Consider the following 10,024-nt stretch of genomic DNA (forward strand, 5'->3'; position numbering starts at 1 on the left):
AACGGGCAAGTTAGCCTACCGGACTTAATTTCTGATCACCAACGCCGAGCAGTGTCAACATCGCTAGCGCTAGAGAAAGAAACCTGATTCAACTTTTGATCAAGTAAGACTTAAAGGTCATGTTGAACAAAATCATCATCAGGGGAGATAACAAAAAGAAATAAACCAAAAATCAGACTCATAGATTAGGTCTACTTTACTATTCCCCTTGAATTTATTACTGGATCCCATATAACGAGAATCCTGCTATAACGGACATTTGGCACCGGTCCCCCCCCCCCTCTCGTTAAAATAGGATTCCGCTGTATAACATTATTATATAAAACAGTTTTCTCCCAAAAGCGAGATAATAATATACTCTACATTCTCTTTTGCCGATCCAATAACTGTGGATTCGCTATCGTTTTAAAACATTTTTGATATCTAAATCTTGACGGGAGATGTACCTGATACGCGGAAAGTTCACAAGGATGACTTTTTTTCAATTTTTAAAGGTGATACAGATTAGTTATCGACTAATTAGAAGAATTATGACGTAAGTTTTTATTAAAAAGTTGGTCTCCGTGGCGGCCATCTTGGATGTTTTGCCATGTTGTGGGGGCAGACGTTTTCTACAGAAACTACTCGAATTTAAACCTCAAACTTGACACACAAAGACAAACCTATTATCTGTGATCCAATACTGGGATTTTTTTCTATCCTGAATAACAACAAAAATATTAATATATCACTGGGTGACTTCCGACAAAAGGGGAAAAAGTGACATTAAATCAGGAATATTAAAAAAAATAATGAATATTTCTCAAAATGCTCGTGTCGGATTACAAAACAAACTATACAAAACCTTTGTGCAAAATTTCAAGCATATTGCTCAGATAGGAGATCTTTTCCTACCAGGCCAAAATCCACCACTGGCCCAGGGCATTTCCCTGACCTATCTTTACGCCTCTACCCCACCAAAAGAAAATTATGTCAAAACATCCAACTAAACACACTCAAACCATATCATTAGGCCCATCAAACTAAAGGTTTAAAAAATAATCTATCAGATGGTGGTGCAATATTGAAGATTTATTTAAATTATACTCGTATTAGTTTGGGGTTTCTAAAAGTGATTATTAAGCAAAATCGAAGGTGTCATATAAAATCAACAATTTTCCAGCTTTGATAGTTCATAACTAAAAAAGTACAACAACAGCATCATTCAAACTTCCCATGTCAGTTGCCTCAAGTGATGCAAAGAAAAACTGATAGTTTTGTATGAATGAAAATATGAGATATAGACTGAAGTCAGGGGGAGCACTTTTCTTTTCATTTTAAAGTTTCGAAGCGGACAGAAAAAAAGCGCTGAAATTACTACATATCGTCTGTTAGTGCTACATTTTCTTTCATGTCCGGTAACAGAAAGTCTCTTTTATTCTTTCGAAAACATGGATCGGCCTAGAATTTCGTGTCTTTTCATTACTGGATTGGAATAGATAGCGAGCCACTCTAGCCGTATTTTGCGGCTCTCCGTCCAGCGAGGCCACTTTCGCGAGCCACGAAATGCGGCTCGCGGTAAGTAACAAGTTAAAAAAAAGTCTGTTCCCGAGTAATCACTAAAGTGAAAATGTAGTTTTTGAGAAAAACACGAAAGAAAACCCCCACCGATTTGACAACGTCAAAGTTCGAAAACTATAGTTTATAAAACAACACATTTTGTTCTTTTTTTAAACGTTGGCCCCTTTCGGATAATATATTCAATGGAACTAATCAGGTTATAAAAAAATGTTCATTTCTTCTGAAGTAAGCATTCAATGACAGGTGAACATGAATACCTTTAGTAATTTTTAGTTATTACTCTTGACCAGTCACGTGCAAATCAGAACACTTGTTCAGTAATACGCTCCGAGATTACACAAACACGCACACACACACACACACACACACACACACACACACACACACACACACACACCAACAAACAATAAAACAAACAAATAAACTAACAAACATACATACACACTCAAACACTGAGTATGTGTGAGTCAGTGCTCGCTCATGCGCGCGTGTGTGTGTTTACCACGTATCCCAACTCTGAAGAAATCCAACTGCAACAGTAGTAAATGTGCTGTACTACTGGTTACACCACTCTGGCACGTGATCGTATAGGCTCTGTCAAAGATTATAGGAAAAATACACGCTGTAATGTTTTTGAAATATTTAATCATCAACAATAATGAAATGTATGATATTAACAAAACAAGATACGAACTTTGAGGACCTATAATGTACAGAACGGTAACTACTATTTCCTGAAACACTGGCTATAACATTATTTTTCGGACAGACAACTATCTAGCAGTGTTCAAGAATATCGTCACTATCCTTCGTCTAACCTGGTATGTCCTCTCTATACTCTCTTCTGGTCTTCTACGCTCCAGACCCTCGGTATATAAGGCCCTTGCGTCGTAATGATCCCGCTTTGATCATTCAGACTTAAATAGGACGTACCTTTTGGATGGTCGTATCTTTTTCCCCCAGTTCCCAAGATCGTATGGGCTTTGAACGCGCCAAATCTTTGGGCACTCTCACGCGTTTATAATTAACGTGTAAGAGACGCTTCTCAATGTCGTTCTTGGTGATCTTACAAATCACGGACAACTGATTTTGGGACAGCATGGTGTTATAAATACGCCATCACTCTAAGGTTCTCTGCCCTACAGAAAGTTGTCTTGGGCAGTGGCGTCCAGTTTGTAATTAAGCTTCTCGCGCCGGTAGCGGCGTCCATGGTACTAATGTCGCCTGATATTTACGAACCATGAGCCCTCTGACTTCACTTTGTTACACAACCAAGTGCTCACATTTTAAAGTCCGTCAAGAGCACTGTGAAATGACTTAGGAAAATGAGAACCATTTGTGAGTTTAGTCCAACAGAGTTACAGGAGAATCTCACAATTCGTTACTGAAGTTCTGAGCAGTCAAGGAATGCGCTTTGTGAGGAGACAGTCAAGAGAGACACACTCCCTTGCTCGGCGTTGAAACGAGATTTACTACCTTCCGGCGCTGCTCTCGAAGAATTTTATTTGTCGAGCAATGTGCTTCGCGTTTTGCCTCAGTTCACAGTGGTTTGGAAAAGTCTAGACACACAATATCTGCCCAATAGTTAGAAGTCAAACGGGTTCAGGCTTGGATTGTGTGAAGCTCAGGCACAAGGTATACCGCGACTTAGCATGATCCTTAAGAAACCATAGCCACCGTTTGATCTGTTCCCTGGCGTGGGAACCGGAAAATGACTTGGTATATCGAAATGACATGCCTTCAAATCGAGAACGTGTATTAACATTTTGTCAACAGAAATTTTTAAAAGATGGAGTTCAGCTCTCCGACGACAAAACATGTCATTGACCTTTCCTGCTATTAGACACATATTATGCACATGTCCGGCCTTTTGAAATCTACATACCTTCCAATGATAGTGTTGTTTGATGGCAGACGGCAGCTCATTCTATTGTTGATTTTTGACGATAAGATACTTTGTATGAGGCATGCCATTTTCAATTATTATCCTATCGTGAGTCTCAAGACCTACGCTTATCCATTAACGTGTCCAAAATTGATAGCTTTCCATCTCTGCCCAAGTTCCCCCTCCTTTGTCGTTACGCACCGTTACGTTTAAAACACACCATTCAAAATTCAGTCTGTCACGCAAATTCGGGAGTAGAGGCAATTGCTGCATGCAATGGTCAGGGAAGAGAGTACACAGTTCGATGTAATACCGCCGGGCGCGAAGCTAGGTGGAGAGTTCAGATGCGAGTGCAATGTCTGGGGAAAATAATCAGTTCACGCCTGGGAGTGATCCCGCCTTGAGCTAAACATTGTACCGTTTCATCGAGTTTTACAACGCTTATATGATCACATTCACGAGAATGGCTGATCTTTGACGAGACGAGCAGTTCAATGATCGCAACTCTCCATTCTTATTTTTGTTTTTGTGAAGTATTTTACGGCGCTCGCAACTGCATAAGGTCATGGGAGCGCGCGGGACACACCTAATGTTTTCAGTTGGTAGGAAATTTTGAATTTTGCCCGGATGGCGGCCGAAGCCTACTCTTATCGATTTCAGACCGCCAAGGGATCTTTAACGTGCGCAACTTGCACACGGGCCCTCCGAGATTCTTCGCCCTTGTCCGAGAAGGCTAGGTGTAGATCTTTCCTACCAGAAGATCAGAGGTGTGGCAGAAAGACAGCAGTAAGGAGGAGCCAAGGAGTAGCAGTAGAAAGGCTGCAGAAAGAGTCAGGAGCCCAGAGGAGGGGGCAAAGGAGGTGAGGGGGTGGGGGCAGAAAGGGGAAATGAAAGCAGACAACAGAACATTGTTAGAGAGCAGGAAAGAAGGTGAAAGGAGACAATTTTAGAGAAGAAAATGTTTCGGTCGCTACCAGGATTCGAACCCGGGACCTTTTGAATCAGAGGCCAACACCTTAACCTCTAGGCCACGAGAGCCCCCCACCTCCATCCCCCCCTCCCCTCTTCATTCTTGGTTGATCGGCTGTGCCCGCCCGGGTGTTTGTTCTGTAAATTATGATTTGAAATGTGGGATCTTAGCCGAATGAAAACCTTGAGGATGAATCAGAGCGGGATCTTAAGGGTGACTATTGTATAGTAAAAATTATGTTTTCTTAAAACAGCGGGGGGTCGTACACGGTGGGATCTTTTAACTTACTTATTTTCAAATTTGATGTCGATTGTGTAACAAATAACTGTCAAGAACTTTTGCTTGAATTTCACTAGAGTTGGAACAACAGGTACAATGTGTGTGTGTGTGTGTGTGTGTGTGTGTGTGTGTGTGTGTGTGTGTGTGTGTGTGTGTGTATGTGTGTGCGTGTGTGTGTGTGTGTGTGTGTGTGTGTGTGTGTGTTTATGTTATGTTTATATATATATATATATATACCTCTATATAAATAATATATATGAGTCATTTTCTTTAAAAAATGTTGCATTTTTTTGAATTTGTGATTCCAAACCTAATTCCGTGGATACCAACATAAATATTGCTTAGACTTGTCTCTTACTATGTTCGTGAACAGGGTAAAAGGTTCCTTGACCTTAAAATCAAGTTTTCAAAACTGCACAAGTCATAGACCTTTTACAGCTCTTTGGTAAATCTTGCTCAGTAGGTAAACATGGCAAGTTCCGCAACATGTGTATGTTTTTTAAAACATGCTTAGGGATAAAAGTCATGGCTCCCGGGATTAAATATTTCACAGTTATACAGAGTATTGGACAGCATTACTGAAGAAAAAAAAAATCTTGGTGCCCGTCCTTGTCTTATATTTATTGTTAATTAACTCTTTATCTCCATTTGCTTAGCCCATTTCAAAGTTCTCTCCTGTTACCCAGCATTTCACACAGATGAATGGTCCCGAGACATATATTTATTTTCTTTGAGATTTTGCGAGTGAAAACTCCCTTCCTGTTCCTTTATATGACATGAGACAGCGGAGCTTATGCAAAGCACTATTGAAAGATACAGAGCCAAGTTCAACCCAACATGGTGAGTATTTGAGCATAAATGTCCCTCCTGGTACCGGGGTCTATAAGGACTTATTATGCAGAAATCTGATACGCCCTCCTTTGGTTAGGAAGTCTGCCAAGGTTACATTTCAATGGTAAAACAAACCATAACATGAACTCTACCCAGTTAGTGGTCGTCAGGGTAATGATGTACAGAATTCCCTCCTGTTACTTTCCCTCCTGTTACTCGGGTTTTGGTAACAGCAGAGAATAAAAAAGTAACAGGAGAGAAAGGAATGTGCTCAATAACTTAACTGACCACAGTTTGGGTTAGATTGTGAGGTAGTCCACGCTTAAAAGAGTAAATGAAAGAGGTGAAAACTAAAGGCATGTTTGTGTTTTTGCAGCAGAACACCTGGATTGTAATTTTTATCTTTGAGTAACAGGACGGAATTAAGAGTAACAGGAGAGAATACAAGATACCAAGAAGGAGGGGTACGTGTCAAATAGCTAAACTGACCAAAGTTCGGATTCAAAATGGGTCCTTTATGCAAAAACAAAACAGAATAGTTATTATATGAAAGATGTGTCTGTACTTTTTCAACAAACTCCTAATTGTAATTCTGTGATTTAGGTAACAGGGTGGAATTTAGAGCAATAGCTAGGGGACAACAGAGCAAACTGAAAGACAAAACCTTCCAGTTTTCCTACATCGAGGATAATAATAATGCAACCGACTTTTGTTCCACCAAAATCTAGAACCTTCTATTTTGATAAATGGTATCGAAGAGTTCTAAGTAATCGTGATATTGCTGGGTTAAGGGTTCGAGCCTGAGCTCGGTCCAACGTTGTGTCCCTGAGAAAGACACTTAACACGAATTTCCCATTTGACTCCGTCCTTTCGGAGAGGACGCTAACCGTTAAACTCGGAGGTCCCACCTCTAAAACAATCTTATAAGGGCGTTAAACCTGTATCATTAAACCATTTTAATCAAAAAGTTCTTAAAATGTAGGTCTAGATCTAGGTCTTTTATTTATTTGCATATTTAGAAGTGCATTTCGTGTTGCCGCAGAGACGCAGATGTAGACTGAAGTAAGAAATAAGAATCTTCTTCGCGGAAAATTTGTCACACATAAAATCAGCTTAGCTTAGTTGACTTCAGCACTATGCCACTTATGCTAGATCTAGATTGATTGTATGATTGTATGAAGGGCAGGCCCTATTAATAGTTGATTTCTCAAACAGGACTTTAAAAAAAGATTAATATTAGCTTTTTTTCACCAGAGACAAAGCTGATTCCTGCTGCAAAAAAAGTAATAAAAGAGAGCCACAGAGAGAGGCGAAACAAGAACTGCACGACATGCGGTATGAAAAGCAGAACTGCATCAAAGACAAAGAGCTATGGGAAAGGAAACCTGTCGTTTGCATGATTTCAAGAGACCATTGATTGGGCAGCTTGTATGGGATGGAGAAAAACGAAGACACAAATCTGAAGAGGAAATCAAACAGTGCCGATGAATAAACAACAGATGCCCCATCCTCAAGTGTGTCATTTTTTTTCTAGACTAAAATGTAGGTTTGCAATAAAAACTGTGGATAGAAAAAGAAAATTAAAGTTGAAAATGAAAACCTTATCTGAGAGCAAGAAGGCAGTGAAAAGAATAATGAAATTTCCTTTTGCTCTCCGGGATGAATTGAAAGACCGATGAAAGAAACAAACATATTCGAATGTTGGCTTCTGCAGAAATATTAAGAAAGTACAAAATCCAGAGCAAATTTTAATTTTGTAGAACTTTCAACATGAAGAACAAAAGGAAACTGAAGAAAAAAAAGTGCTTTCAACTCTGCGGAGGGATAAAGTGAACATTTAGGGGTTTTGTTTTCCTTTGGCCTGACAACTCGACAATTTTGAACGGTTTAAAAATATTGTTACCGTGAAAGAGATTGTTTAAAACCCAAAAACGTTTGTTGAATGACATCGTAGAACATCTGTACAAACTGTACCAGAGCAGTTCAAACATTTGTTTTACAAGATTTTGGCGGCGGAAGCTATTAAATAATCAGATCAAAACACTTGTGCGTGCAAGATTTGTGATAACACAGAGTTGATAGCTGACGCATCGCTTATGCATTGTGTTCATCTGAAGGTTATTCCTGCTCAAGCTTGGCCAAAACATGCATGCACGGATCGTGTGATCATAGAAACCCAGTCCCACCACTAAACATCACCTTCGACGAGACACAACTTAAACAAGTCGAGGAATTTAAATAGCTTGGGAGCATGCTTACACTCGACGGAAGATTGGACATAGGAAGATTGAAATCAGGACCCAAAAGCAAAAGCAGAAACCTATAAATGGTTAGCACTACTCACCCATAAACGCCTACCAAACTGAAGTAAAAAGACAACGACTTATTCACAGCATGTTCCTTCCAACACTGACTTACGATATAAAACAGGAAGACGAAAGACTGATAAACGAAATTTGACAGGGAATAAACCTGTTATGGAACAAGAACGTCAAAGAATGAAGTGGTTCGGTCATCTGATGAGAGTGTCACCAATTCACCCAGCTTCACAAGCTGACAACTTTTCTATGTCCCGATACAAGGGCAGGTGCAGACCACGCAAAACTAGGCTGGATAGCGTTATAGAGGATAGAGGTCCCCCGAAAGAATAACATTTCAACAGCAGAAGCCACCTACACTGCCATTGATTGGAAATTGTAACACCCCCCCCCCCCTCGACATCTGATGAAGCAAGAGGAAGGATGAAGCAACGTAAAAGGATCCAATCCTTGCATACTCTGAAGACATGAGACTCACCGCAACGTGGCAGAAATGGGTAGTAGGGAAAGAAAAAAGAAATCCTGAACGGCGAACAGAAGAAAATAAGAATCACTAAGAAGAGAACAGAAACTGGGAGGCTGATGCCATTGTTGGCTTTATTCCAGAAAACGTTTCGACAGTACAAGTTATACGATTCTAATATTGACCATCAGTTTAAGGAAAGACATGGAGCAACCTTCAAGCCAATGAAGCAGGAGTACAATATGCTTACGTCGCTCAAAATTGTTTGAGTAAAATGGAAGAGGAAATACAAAGCACACACGATGAGGCTTTGCAAAAATCAACTGTCTACACTACACACTGGTATCTTTACTTTACTCTTACTTTATCTGATCTCTTATACAGTGGAACTCGGTAGGATTCAACGAGAGGAGATAGATTCCTCGGTTGTTTTTTTCATTAAAATCAAAAAAAACAAACAAACCCGGATTCAACGATGGGGTCGGATGGGCGGCCTGCACACGTGTGGCGCTGTGTGTGCATGTCGGAAGGGGGGGGGGGGGGCACCAACGGTCCGGGAGTTCAACGTCGCAGATACAAACGCGTCACAGTCGCCCCCCCCCCCCCCCCACCTCCGGCGACTGATCAATATTACAATGATCAGCTGGTCTTGCTGTAGATCTACGTAATGAATTGTGTGCTGGTCTGGTCTATGGAATCAAAAGTCGACGTATGCTAGGCTGTACACAGCAACACAACTTTTTAAAAAACAATCGAGATGACACAGGCGTACATTTGAACGAAACGGTCTTTTTTTTTCACACAGCTCATAATATGCTGGCATTTCAGGCACTACTTGTTACTTCTCTTTACACATTACTTACTCAGTGCCTGTAATTATTGCACAAAACCTTATGTTTGCTATAACGAACTCTCGGATTCAATGAGATTTTAGGTCAGGCCCGACGACCTCGTTGATTCCGAGTTCCACTGTACTGCGAGGACGTGTGGAGGAGATTCAGTTCTCGGACATGGGCCAGGTGTGTTGCTTTTCGGATCGGCATATTGTGCCTTTGAAGGATGTCTTTGACTCTATCGATCAATCTTTTTATTAGCCTTCCTTTTGCTCTGAAGCCATCGAATCGCATCTCGTAGACCGTTGAGACTAGCAGTTGTTGTCCCCTTTCTCATTACGCGTCCAAAACATCCTCTCGATATATTTCGTTTCGACGCCCACTTATTGTTTGATGCCTTCGGTTTTTTTTTTACACAGGTAACTACACCCAGTAAATAATAACATCTCGACAGAATATGTTACATGCCTTTAACTTTCCCATCCATTCTTCAGTTATTCATTTAGATGATATCACTAATATAAGAGTTTTACTCTTTATGAGTTTTGTTGTTGTTGTTAAAACCAGACAACAGTCTTTTATGTGCCCCTCTGTGACCCACTTTCTCTCCTGTTACCCACTTTTCCCCCCAGTTACCGCCACTCTTTACGTTCATTAAAAGAATCTTGAACTTTGTTTCTATAAAGTAAGTGTGGGGTTAGCTGCTAAAAGGAATAGAAATTCATATGATCACAATGTGTTTGAACTTTGAGTGAGAATCACAAATTGAAGCTCTAAAATTTTCATTCATTTTTTAAATTTGACACTTTAATCCGAAATAATTTTGCGTGGATTGTAAAACTAAAGTGTTTTTAAAAAATTATTAGCCGGATGAATAGACCTAGT

This window comes from Aplysia californica, unplaced genomic scaffold (genome assembly GCF_000002075.1).
Source record: "Aplysia californica isolate F4 #8 unplaced genomic scaffold, AplCal3.0 scaffold00090, whole genome shotgun sequence".
Lineage (NCBI taxonomy): Eukaryota > Metazoa > Mollusca > Gastropoda > Aplysiida > Aplysiidae > Aplysia > Aplysia californica.